Genomic DNA, 14,636 nt, shown 5'->3' with positions numbered 1-14,636 from the left:
TCCAAAGGGTTTGCTCCTATTCAATTGGAAAAATCATCTCATCGTTTTGTAGTCATTATTACTCTGATTATAATTAAATTGAAATGCTCAACATACTACGTTGAACAGAAATTTGTTAAGGAAATTTTTAATATAAGTGTATATCATTAAATTACTAACTTCTTGATATCCAGAAAGATAAATTCACGAATTAGGTTAACTTTGCCTTTCCTTCAATTTGCTATCAATGATATTCTAAGAACAGTTCTCATAATAATGTCAAGTGACATTGTAGATCCATTACTTTCAAATATATAAAATGTAGGCTATGAAAATTTTGTGAAATCAGTTCGTGATTAACATCCAAAATTACTGTATATGATTTATTAGAAAGTGTTCACGTATTCATTAATCATTAAATGTGATTATACAAAACCTTAGAACTTGACTTAAGCTCAATAACATTTAAATGTAATAGGATCTGATATGGGTAAATGAATCAAATAATAAAGAGGTCACTTAGTTTCACATTGTAATAAACTGATTTGAAAATAATCATAAAACTAATACTGAACATTGTCAAATTCATGATAAATAATCGTCGGAATATTTGTTTGCCCAACTACGTTTTTTATTCGTTAAAAAAGGCATTTAACCTTAAACTAACAGAATAACACGAATTTTATAATAGTAAATAAAATTCAGTTTGATTTACTTGATAACAAAGAAATTTGTGTGGTTTTCCAAGTCAGTAAATGGTTTTTTTATTATTGTTAAAAAGCTACATATTGATTAAAACAGTCTACAAAAGTTGTTAACTTTATACAAGTTCTCTACTCGACCACAACTGACCGAGTGAGAGCTTATGGTGAATTGTCATCAGAATTGATTACCTCAAGTGGTGTTCGTCAGGGCTGTCCAATCCATTCTTGTTTAACTTTGTCGTTGACATGCTTTTAAAGATAATACTTTCCTCATCCAAAATTTCCAGGGGTTGAATTTCTACCGGGGGATTCACTTGCTGACTTAGAATATGCCAGTGACATAGTTCTATTTGGTGAAGACGCTGACAAAATGCAGAGTCTTCTGACCACTCTAAGCAACAATGCAAGCATGTTCGGGATGTGATTCTCCCCCTCGAAATGCGAAATGTTGCTTCAAGATCGGGTTGCATCGACACCCGAACTAATGATAGGGAGTGAAGTAATTTAGCGTGTCGATCGCTTCAATTATCTTGAGAGTTTCATCAGCCCTTGTGGTTTGGTGGGTGACTAACTCTCAGCACGGATACAGAAGGCTGGACTAGCTTTTGCCAACTTGCGTCATTTATGACGTGTTTACTGCGCAGAAGCTCGTTCCGTCCTACTGTATGGCTGTGAAACATGGCCGGTAAGAGTAGAGGATATTCGTGGGTTACTAGTATTTGATTATAGGTGTCTTCGGAACATTGCTCGTATATCCTGGGACCACCGGGTAAGTAACGCAGTTGTTAGGAAACGGATACTAGGTAAGGATGGCAAGTCAGTTGAGGAAGTAGTGAAACCTCATCAGTTGAGATGGCTGGGACACGTGTTACGTATGCCCAACGACCGACTGCTTCGGCGTGCGATGTTTTATGGTGTAGGAGTAGGTTGGAAGAAAGCTAGGGGTGGCCAGATCAAGCCATGGCACAAGTCCATGAAGTCACTGACAAGTGGACTAAGCCATGTTTGTAGGTGTAGGCTACCTGGTTGGGATCCACGAGATGATAGCAACCGATGGTTAGAGACCTTGAATGACATGGCTCAAAATCGTTTGCAATGATGCAGGTGCATCCACTCTTTGTGTTCTCCCAAATTCTAATCTTCTGGATTCTTCATGTCCCATTTTTTCTCTTTCCAAATTCATTTCACTGGATTATACTCCTTGACTAACATCTTCAAACCCTAATTTTTCCGATTAATGCTTATGCATTTAGTACTTGTACCACTATGGTATTTGTATCGACAATTGTATGTGTGTGCTAATGTGTTATGGCAAATGGAACTGATGTAGGTACGTACGAAATTCTACGTTGTCAATGACTGACTGATTGTTATGTATGCTATGAAAAAGTAAATTCTACCTCTGTTTTTCACTATCTCTGTTCTGTGGCATTAGTATTTTGGGGTTATATATGTTTTACAAAGTGATTAAATATTTTATGCTACAAATAACTTTATCAGTAGTGCAATTCTGAAATAGTGATTGACAGAAAGCCCACACTGATATAGTCTTTCTTTTTTTCCAAATACATATTAGTGGAATGTATTCATAGCATCTATGAACATTATTAATCTTTTTCCATTGTGCCAGCAGTATTGATGTACAAATTGTTGGTAATCTATTTAAATTGTCGATGTATCATTACTCGATATCACTCAGTGTATAGTTTAGTGTAAGTATCTTCCACTTTGGATTTACCATTTGAATAATTGAAACAACACTCTCTGCTGGTTATCATGGTGTAGAACTTCTAACTGATAAAAATGCTATATATATATATGGAAATATTAAAATTGTTAATTTACACTTATCGTCTACATGGCACTGGTTTTTTGTTGTTGAAAGTTTAACTATTGACTGTTATTGTGTCACTGCATTATACTCCTTGGTTAACATTTTCAAACCCTAATTTTTCCGATTAATGCTTATACATTTAGTACCTGCACCACTATGGTATTTGTATCGACAATTGTATCTGATTGCTAATGTGGTGTGGCAACTCGAACTGATGTACGTACGTACGAAGTTCTATGTTGTTACTGACTGACATTTACTAATGAACTATAGTTGTCATTATGGAATACAGTAGAAATCAACATCTTTACTTTATATAAGCTAACTAGTAACCATTAAGTTTTGTATCAGGGGAAGTTTGAAACAGATTGTTTTGTTGTTACATAGTAACCTATGCGATGCTATCCAGTGTTTGATCCTCAGTATATTACATCCATAATATCTGTAATTTGTTCACTTGAGTAATTTGTGATTTTTAAATCGTTGGGTGTGGTCAATAGAAAAATTTAGATTTCAGTTTTGTATCTGGAATCTCTCACTCTCTTCTAACATTTGTGTAATATCAACTATAAATGGAATTGTATACTGACATTTTACTTCAAGTTACTGATCTTCTAAACTGACAAATACAAACAGTATCGAAATATGAATGGCAGCTTTTCTTTTGAACATATCCAACTATAAAAATCAGGACACTTCACAGAATATACGAGAATATAGGTGAAAAACTTGAGCTGACTGAGAATTTTCATTCTTTTATTAACTTCCTAGAAAGATATTAAAAGAGAATCTCAAGTAATCAAAATTGCAGCTTAGACTTAAGTGCTAGAGTTCATCCCTTCAAGTAGGTGTTAAGTGGCTTATGCATAAATATATATATGATTGACCTTAATTACAGATTGATATAAATATTGTTAGCAATAAATCAGATTTATTCACTCCACTTATACTTGAGCAGATTAATCTGGTTAGTAAGAATTGTTAGTCTAAGTGTTAACATTCACACATTTTTCTAAAAATATGCTTGATAAAGATATGCAAATTTTAGAAATTCAGTTAGCTCTATGACCTAACTTGGAGGGTTTAAAACTTATTAATCTTAACGTGTAACGTTTTATAATATTCACAACTTAACCTTTAATTATAACAATAAGATTAACGAATAAAATGTATGAGAAAGAATTTTTGAGGATAAATCATACCTTTTGTTATCTTATTAAGATATAGGATGAATTTTCTTACATAACAACTGTAAACTACTTTGTAACCTATTCAATCGTAAAGACTGCTTAATTTCAAATTGTACAGCAAAATAGCAGAAAATCATATTTCTTTTTTTTACCTTACTTGATTAAATTTATATATTAACTGCATAATGTACTTGCACAACTTAGTAAAAAAGTCCATACAATCTATAATCCGGAATATATTTCTCTTCTTTGTTTATTCATTAGAGAATTAACAATGGGATTGAATACGCAGTTATCATAAGGATTTTAAATAATTGATTTAACTTACCGTTTCTATCATAATCCTCGTGATACTTTAAAGAAGTAGGAACTACAGTAATTTAAATTTTAAAAAAAACGGTAAGAAAATTTTTTTTGAAGTATTCAGTTCAACAAATGATAAACAGTATTTGTGCTTTCAGAATGTTATTTATTGTTGCATCATCATCACCATTCATCGAATCAATTTTTTCAGATTAAAATAAATTCCTCCAATCTATTTGTTAACTGTTAGTAATCCAGTTGTTTACTCTTTAAATAATCCTCAATATATTGAAGATGCCACAGGCATTTGTAGTTTGACAACATTTTGACCAGTAACATCTTCTACTATGAATCATATCCACCAAAAGAAATCAAAAGACAGAAACGAGAATGTTTGAAGATATATTTGATAGGCTATCAATATATCATGGATCAACTGATCTAGACTGGCTAACAATTGCAGGGGATGTTGAGCATGGCGTTCCCACTCGTGATCTAGTGCAGATGCATGACCGAGCGCCTTCAGCTAGTTAAGTCCATTAAAACTAATGTGGTCAGCATCCAATGTCGAAGACTTACTGAGTTATTTACTTTGGGGATTTATCTACCGCTACAATACTGATATATATATATAAAGTTAAGTTCTATTATCAAAAAAATTGAATCTTTTTACAAATGATACTATGTAGAAACTAGTTTTCTAGTTACTGCTACATTTATTGTTTTTTACTTGTATCAGCTGATTTAAAACAAACAAATCGAAATAAAAGAAACATTCAATAAAATACTTTATGCTTCATCATATTATGTCAGTTATTTTCATTTTATGTTACTTTTTTTTTGTATTTTTCAATGAATAAATTATTATCATTCCCATTTTTTTTTATTTCTAATTTAATAGATACTTAGTTCAATTTTAGTCTAATTTGATTGAATGTATCATTTTTTTTCTTTCTTGTTTCTTAGTTCTAACAGAGAACAAACAAAAATAGAATGTTACTTTGATAAATTAAATGATTTAGAATATTCTTTCTGTTTTCCTTTATTTAAATTAAGAAATAATCTAACAATTAAGATATTATAGCAAGTATTTTATTATTGAAAGTAACAAATTAGTGATGTGAAAGGAATTTCAATGAAGAATTTAGGTCGAGTTTTATTTTATGAACTATATAGTTTATTTGTAAAACTCATTGAAAAAGTTTTGAAGATAATATAATCGACAAAAAAAATATACAAGAAAGAGGTGAACGGTTAACTTTAGGTTTTTGTATCAGAAGGGGTATTGTGGAAATTGTAGTAATTTCAATAGTTGAGATCATGAGTCACTTGATTGGTGACTATCAGTTTGTTCCGGATAATATTTAATGTAATTTGTTGCGGTCAGTATTCTTTGCTAAGGTAGTATGACTTATGGTTGTTGTTTTTTTGTTTGGTAAAAATGCTTATCTAATCTCTTCAAAAAGGAATAAATTAAGCACGAAACTCATTAAATAGATGATTTAATTTAATACGTGAGTTATCTTACAAGCTATAACCAAACTATTTAAGCTTTCAGAAATAGGTGTATCATACTGTGGTGTGTGCTACTTATATCGACATAAGTAGTATATGATGTTAGTCAGGAACATAAAGTCTGGAAGCAGAGAGACAAGAGGATCGAACAGTAAAGAATGGAAACATAATGCAATTTATATGAAAATGCAAGAACAATGAAGTCTGAGTCATTATGAGACAATTGATGGATATTTTGCAAATTACGTATTTACTATTTGATTGTTAGATTTTATTAAAATGCCCCCACTCGTGTTCTGTTCACTACACTTCTATTATATGAGGTTATGAGATCCACAATATGAAAAACTCAAGAAGTAATAATGAATAAACACAAATCATTTATTACATACATAATATATATTACACAAACCGCTAGAAAAAAATTAATAGTCCTTTTAATCTTTTGGTTGGATGAATAGTAATTAGTTTTCAAATGTTACATGTTTTCCTGCATGCAATATATATGTCAAATACTCATTAACAATATTTGATGCTCCATTCTCAGTAAACTATATTTGGATTATGCGAACAATTAAATTTTGATCGGCTGACTTATCGGTATCAAGCTTATTTTAAGGGTCAAAAAGCTAATTTCTGATTGATATAAGTGATTAGAAATCGTTATGAGGATCATAAAGGGTATAACATATTCACTGTGAGGATCATCGTTACAAAGATTCAGTCACTGATATTAATTTGTGAATAAAATTATCATTTACATGATTCTTTTCTTATAAATGTTTCCGTTTCATTTATTAACTAGTATAGGGTTTGTATCTGTTTCTAATGCTTTACGTAAACATTGAAGGTATTCGGTAACATTATGAAAAAAAACGAATAGAACTTCTCCTGAACAAAAAGCCTCATTATATATGTGTTTAAATAATAACTTTGGGAGTAATAAAATTCCAGAAATGTGATTTTTTTAATCTGAATTATTGTAATAACATAAGTGTATCTGGTTCCAGTTAAATTCAAAAGTAATTATTGTGAATATTAAAACATTGAAGCAAAATCTACTGGAAGCCTCAAATAAAAACTTAATTCTACTGTATGTGGAAAATATGTGATAACTATGGAAATATGAAGTTAGTTTCCCTCACGGGTTAACTACTGAATGTCAGAAAGTATCTGACTGCTACTAATTAACAGTTTAAGACCTCTTAGAAGGACTCATTCATGAGTTCGCGTAGGTTTAAAGTTTACTTTGATTTTGAAGTCTTGTAAAAAGATCAAGAACATTTGGTCAATTCCACGACTGATATCAACCGTAATGAGGACAAAATTTTTTGGGTACAAAATGTTCACTAATTAACTATTTAAATATCTTATGTTCGCTAGCTAGAAAACTTTCAGATAAACTATATATATTCTCAGCCCATAAATAACTTTTTCCAAAAATAATACAATAAACTAATGATTATACCTATCAATAGCCTAGATCTAAGAAGAATAAAGTTGTAACTATTAAATGTAGGCAATATCAAAAGGATCAAGTGATTCCCTGCAGCATTGGAGCATTAGTTAATTGCTTGAAATTAAAAATAAAGACCACTGAACTTTTCTCTCAACATTTTAAACAAGATATATTTACATTGAAAGCTGAAGTGTTTCATTCTGACTGCATGTTGACTTGTATTGGAGAAAATTGATTACAAACTAGGACAGTACACCCCTTCATTTTTGTATACATTTCAACTAATGTCATGATCGGTGTTATTCAGTCACAGAAAATAACTGTCATTATTTTTTTTGTCTTAGAACTTCACATTACACAAAGAATATTGAATCGAATTAGAAGTTGAACATATTTCAACGAAGACTGATCGAATTCAGTAGTTAGTATATACAACAAGAAAACTCATATTTTTACACAACAGATCGATAATGGGTACTATAACCTTTAAAAGGTTAACGTTTATCTCAACTCTTTATCCTAGTAGCATTTGATGTTGTTCCCCATCAAGTTAATGTTATATTCATATAGGAGATAGTAATAAACTATCGCTTTTAAATAGGATACCTTTTATATTTTCAATGGATTTAAATAAATTTATTTCACTTTTGTAATTTAGAATAGAGTTGTTAATAAAATAATTGACTAGTATGTTTAATTTAGTTGCCCGTAGTTTTATTAATTGAACAATAATATTTATTTACATTTACAACTATTATGTTATTACCTACATCTGTTTTATTGTTTTCACTTGAATGACTACATATCGGATTATTTTTCACGCGTTAAATATTTCAGTGAACTAATCATTTATTTGTTTTAATGTATAAGCAGATTTTTCATTTGTATTGATACTTGGAACTGTCTTAAGGTTTAAATTCACTTGGTGTTGTTTTACATGTATCTTCTCATTGATCAGTCTCTTGCTGGTGTAATCATCAACACTGGGATGCAGGTACATATAGGACGAAACGCGTGTCCTGGATTCCACTGCTTGACACTATTCATCTTTACTTGAAAATATCCTAACGTTTGTTAATCAGAGTTATGTTTTTTTATATATTTTAGACAATGAATTCAGATCAAATAAAAAGGTAGATGGTTGAATTTTTAATTGTTAAATATTCTGACAGTGTATTTTTATTATTCTGTGATTATACTTTATATATCGTCCTATTTTTTGCTCATTGATTGATAATTAATAATTATTCAAACCTATTTGGATGTATTTTTGTTATAGAATCAGGTATTATTTTGTTTTTATCCATTGTTAGGGTTAAATCAATTATTGTAAGGTATTATGGTAAAGATGTTGCAGTGATATCCCTAGTCATAACATTAAATTTATTATGGAAAGTAGTGCAATCTAGGACATTCTGTTCTGGATACAGTTGGATATAGGGTCTACTTATAATGGTATTCTGATACGGACCTTAATGATGCTGTTAAGTCGTGATTTGAACTACTTCAGTTTCTGCTATGTAATTGTTGCACGGTGAATTTTAAACAGTTGCAGCTAGTTCACTAATTCTGCCTGTAGCTCTTATAGAGTTACTGCCGGTCCCAATCCCAGGCAAAGGAGGGGGGTTGGACATGGAGTTAGCGACCCCATCCCGTAGAAAACTAACTCGCTAAAAAAAACGCTAACCAGAAAAAACAATTTAAACCATTTAAACTCTGCCCTGGGAGTTAGAAGGTCTTCATTTAGAGGAGTTATGACGCCTCGTGGTGAAAGCCGAGTTCCTTCGGAAGTCAAGAGGCCGATGCTCCTTCTAACAACCAGAGCAACAATTTTTATAGGTACATGGAACGTCCGGACGATTTGGGAGACTGGGAAGACCAGTGAGATAGCAATGGAAATGAGGAGATACAATTTGGCAGTACTGGGGATCAGCGAAATCCATTGGACCCAAGCTGGACAACAAAGGCCAAATACGGGAGAGATGCTGCTATACTCCGGTCAGGAAGAGGAAAATGCTCTACACACTCAGGGGGTCGCTCCAGTGCTGTTCAAAGACGCACGGAATGGCCTTGTAGGGTGGGAATCTCATGAATCCAGAATCATAAAAGCATCATTCATAACAAAGAAGGAGGGAATTACAATGAATATTATCCAACGTTATGGACCCAACATTGATAGCAACGACGACAATAAAGATCAATTCTATGAGAGGCGGCAATCAATCATAGTGAAGTGCTCAAGAAAAGACCTCACCATTCTGATAGGAGATCCAGACCCCGAAGTCGGAATGGATAACAACGGGTACGAGCAGATCATGGGACGACATGGACTTGGAGAAAGAAACGAAAATGGGGAAAGATTTGTAAATCTATGTGCATTCAACAAATTGGTCATAGGCGGCACAATATTTCCACACAAACGTATACACAAAGCTACATGGATCTCACCAGACCACATCACAGAGAACCAGATAGATCATATTGGTATCAATAAAAAACTTCTGAAGGATAATGGAAGATGTGAGAACCAGGAAAGGAGCTGACAGCCTCAGATCATCACCGGGTGGTGGCCAAGATGAAACTGAAGCTAAAGAATCACTGGAAATCTGAGGGAGCAGCATTGCAAAGGTTCAATACAGCCTTCCTTCGAGATACTAACAAACTCAAAGAATTCAGAATAATTAGCAACAACAGGTTCCAAGCCTTACAGGATCTACTGAAGGAAGAAGAAACTGCCATGGAGGACAAGTGAAAAGGTATCAAAGAAGTATTAACTTTAACGTGTCAGGAGGTTCTGGGCCGCAAAAAGCATCATCATAAGCCTATGCATCACAGCAGGCTTCAAAATTCACAAGGGGAAAACAAAGGTCCTCAAATACAACACGAAGTACACCAACCCAACCACACTTGATGGCAAAACTCTGGAAGATGTAGAATCCTTCACGTACCTGGGAGGCATCATCGATGAACAAGGAGGATCAGATGCAGATGTAAAGGTGAGGACTGGCAAATCAACACTCGCGTTCCTAAAACTGAAGAACATTTGGAACTCAAAACAACTTTCAACCAATATCAAAGTCACAATCTTCAATACGAACGTCAAGACAGTCCTACTGTACGGAGCTGAAACTTGTAGAACTACTACAACCATCATCAAGAAGGTACAAGTATTTATAAATAGTTGTCTACACAAGATACTCAACATCGACTGGCCGGATGCGATCAGCAACAGCCTTTTGTGGGAAAGAACAAACGAGCTTCCAGCTGAAGAGGAAAATAGGAAAGGATGATGGAAATGGATAGGACATACACTACGCAAATCGACAAACTGCATCACGAGGCGAGCCCTAACTTGGAATCGTGAAGGGAAGCGGAAAAGAGGAAGGTCAAAGAACATATTATGTCGGGAAATGGAGGCAGATATGAAAAGAATGATTGGCATCTGGAAAGAGCTGGAAAGGATTGCCCAGGACAGGAGTGGATGGAGGGTGTTTGTGAGCGGTCTATGCTCCTTCACGAGGAGTAATAAGCGTAAGTAATTAATTAAGTATGTAGTGTGCAACGAAATGCTGTGCGAGGATTTTCAGTGTTTTATTTCCGTTGCATTGGTTATTATGTATTGTAGTCCAATCTGCTCAGTCGATTACTTCATTTTAATCCAGCTGTGGTGTAAAAATCACAAATCTTTGATATTAGATTCCACCACACCGAATATTAGTTCGACAGAGATGGATACTGCAGGGTGTAAAAAAGTTTGATAAAAGGATCGTGATGACGGAGATGGGGCATGCTTTAGTACTGCACGCATCCGAACCCACACACTTCGGTTCAGGCCAAGGATCTTTTGTGTTAGACTTAGTAATCACCCATGCGGTTGAGGGTATTCCCTAAGTTAATATTCTCTCAATGTCAACAAATAGCGATTATACTGTTTTTTTCATTCATGTTTGAGACTTGTGACACAATATACTATCGGGTTCGACCTCTCACAAATTTATGGAGAGCGACCGTAACAGTCATACAAGAGTTTGCTGCAGCAACGCAATTGTCAGTAAATACTGCTCCACCAGTTAAAGAAGCGTGATCAATATTTGAAGGTACACCTAGCTTAGTTATGCCCCCGTTTCTACTATGCTTGGTACCACTCAGACTTAGTGACTGCCTATCATGAATAACCAAACAAGTCGAGAAACTTTTTGGACATAGGAAGAATAATTGGAGTATGTTTTTCTGTACGTGCTGTGAACAGTACGTATTCACATATTGTAAGACTAGGAATGCTTGAAAAGATTTGGTAAGTATGACTAGACATTGATTTGAAAAGCAATTGGTTGAAAATTGTGAAAATAGCCCGAAAATATTGTTCTCATATGTAAAGAGGAAATCCCAGAGAAATGGTGGAACCATATCACTTTTGGCTAAATAAAAGTTGAAATAATAAATGAAAACAGTAGTTCGCTTACATGTATTGTTCTAAATAATAGTTGTTGCTATTGGCAAAAATGATGTTGTAAAAGCCGAAGCTTTATCGGAATATTTTAGTAAAGTGTTCCTTACTGCTGATCAAGTGTATAGAGATAGTTAACAGTTTCTTATCGAGCAGAGTGAATTTACGAATGAATGTATAGTGGACCGAAAGTATTATTATTGTAATAATAACTTCATTTGACATCGAAATATAATTGGGAATAAGGTTTTGCTCATCTTATAGCTATTTAGTCTCCAATTTTAAGATAATATTAATTTGATAAATTAATCCGAAACATAATGGGTTGTCTGATAACCTACATTTTCATTCCTTATTTGTTAGTTTTCTTCTCATATTGTCTATAATTGTGTTATCTTCGCTAAATATTTTGTGCATGATTAATAGCTGTAATGGAATGCAAATGGTATTCAAATCCTTGAGCCAATTATAAGTTGTTTTTTTACTTCAGTATTTTATCAAATTAATTATTTAGCTGCAATAATTATGAACCGCCTGTTTCGAACAAATAGGTAACACACGCTTATCGAGATATATTTCATCCATAAACGTGTTGGATAGAATTAAACTTTATCAATTATAAATTTTTACAATGAAAATTGATTCAAAACAACAAATAATTTTACACATCCAAGTTTATTTGATGAGAAAATAAGTTTACGAGGTAATCCAAAATTTTGACATTATGCCTATTAGAACCATTTTTCTTTATTATGAAACACAAAACGAAGCATTACACTTGTGTACACATTCATGAAAGCACATAAAGCAAAACATATGAAACAATATTCTGTACAAGAATAATAGTGTCTTAACCGTCTGAATATAAAAAAGAAATAATAATGGTAAAATTTATTGGATATATAATATAATAATTTCAATGATTGAGATCATGAGTCAACTGAAGCTAGATCATCATGAAAAACCTGGAAGCAGTGGACGGCTGGATGCCTGAAGTTAAACATAAACACTGTTAGATGCCGGCAAGCTCAGTGCTTTAGAGGTTAAGCGCTTGCGCACGAGATTGATAGGTCCTGGGTTCAAATCTCGCGAGACGGGATCGTGGAGGTACACTGCTGAAAAGTCCCATAATAAAATGAAACGGCCGTTCAGTGCTTCCAGGTTTTTCATAATGGTCTATCTTCAAGTGACTCGTGACTTCAACTATTGAAATTACTGTGATATCCTGAAAAACCCTTCTGATATTATATAATACTTGAAAAATCAATTAAATTTTGCCATAAAACTTCAATATATCTATAGTTTTCATATAGATATTATATCAGATAGATCAATATGAGTTAAACTTTCCTATATTCACATTGTTACCTTTGGAATATTTTTTTTTCTAGTTTTGTGTAAATTTACTAGGGGTGAAGAAGAATTGAATTTCCTACCAAATATCGAATCCAATGATACTAATTGGAATTTTGGCATGGTACTTGGAAATTCTAAAAATAACCAGAAAAAAGGAGGCTATCATTTGTTTGCTAAGTTGGTACTCTTTTTTCACCGTTTACGTATATATATGAATGTATACAACTAAAGGATATAGCTTATTTGGTGAATATGAGAATTAGAGAAGAGATATTTTATTAAATTGTTTATTTTAATGGAAATGCTATTTCGAAAAACAAGTGTTATGATGATAACATTATAATGATAATGATACTATCAATGTGAAGTAAAGAACAAAATAATAATGTACACATTAATTCATGATAATAAAGAGGATTAGAAATGTAAACTTGTTTACGTTACTATATAATGTTTTTTTAAAGCTTTGTTTATTTGGTGGCGATAATAATGATTATGAATAAACTGTATTTGTTTAATGGTAAAAAAGTAGATTTAAAATGTTTTAAATACCAGTAGATAATTAAATATAATTTCAGTAGTTCAAATCATGAGTCAATTGAAGCTAGACCACTATGGAAAACCTGGAAGCACTGGACGGCCGCTTCGTCCTAGTATGGGACTCCTCAGCAGTGCGCACCCCTTCGGATAATAATCATCTGCTCATTAGTGACTGACTTCAAGAGAAATTCCTGAAGTTCTGGTGAGAAGCCGTTACCAGTGGAGTTCAACCAGATCTGTTGTGAGATATCAGCTCACTGAAGACAATGGTGTACGGTGGTGCAATTTCGTGGAATGGTTGAAGTTAGGCATTAACACCATTGGATGCTGGCTCAGTGGTCTAATGGTTAGGTGCTCGTGCGTGAGACTGATAGGTTCTGGGTTCGAATTTCACAGGGGGCGGTGTCGCGTTTGAGCGCTGCTGAGTGTCTCGTACTAAGGCGAAACGGCCGTCCAGTGCTTCCAGGTTTTTCATAGTGGTGTAGCTTCAATTGACTTATGATCGCCACAAAACCCCTTCTGATAACTAAATATAAGTTAGACGGTTATGTGAAGGATTTATTTAATCTAAAGAACTAGTGGGATTTGACACTTTTGTTTCATTTCAGCTTGAAACTATTGAACAGTTTAAATATCTTGTTTTCGGGTTATGATGAAGTATGAAATTATAAGTAAGTTATTACGTTAAGTCATTCGATTGTCAACTAGTGGATTACAGGTTTTATCCGCTCTTCATCTATCACTTTTCAGCTGCCAAGCAAATATTATCACTATACTTAACATTTAAATTATAACTCAAAGACGAGTAAATGAAGCTGTACAAACAAGTGAATTAAAACGATGTTCGGGATTTTTTTCAGTAATACGTAAATTGATAACAAATATGTTGACTATCCCCAGAATCTTACATTTTACGGAGCTTTCGATCATAAATAAAGGAAGTAAGGCATGTGAATACAAAGAATTATTATTTAACAAAAAAACGTCACTATTTAGGTTTTTATGTAATTTGATGTTTCAATTCATAAGTGATTAGAAGGTTTGAGCTAGTTGATTTGATATTATTATTATTTCATGGATCGAAATATGGAGTCTAAAAAAATATACCTCATTCACTAACGACCTACAATGCTTAGCTCTTATTTAATTATGTCCCGTCAACTAAGTTATTTAGTAACACTAAACTAAATGACTTGTGTGTGAACGAAGTTGAAGAAACCAAAATCAGGATGAAGCAATGATCTAGTTCTGTTGAATTATCAATTGTAGCCGAAATAGATCTGTGGGAACGTCTCAGACCTTTATTCTA

This window comes from Schistosoma haematobium, chromosome 1, assembly GCF_000699445.3.
Source record: "Schistosoma haematobium chromosome 1, whole genome shotgun sequence".
Classification (NCBI taxonomy): domain Eukaryota; kingdom Metazoa; phylum Platyhelminthes; class Trematoda; order Strigeidida; family Schistosomatidae; genus Schistosoma; species Schistosoma haematobium.
This window is presented reverse-complemented; position numbering follows the sequence as displayed.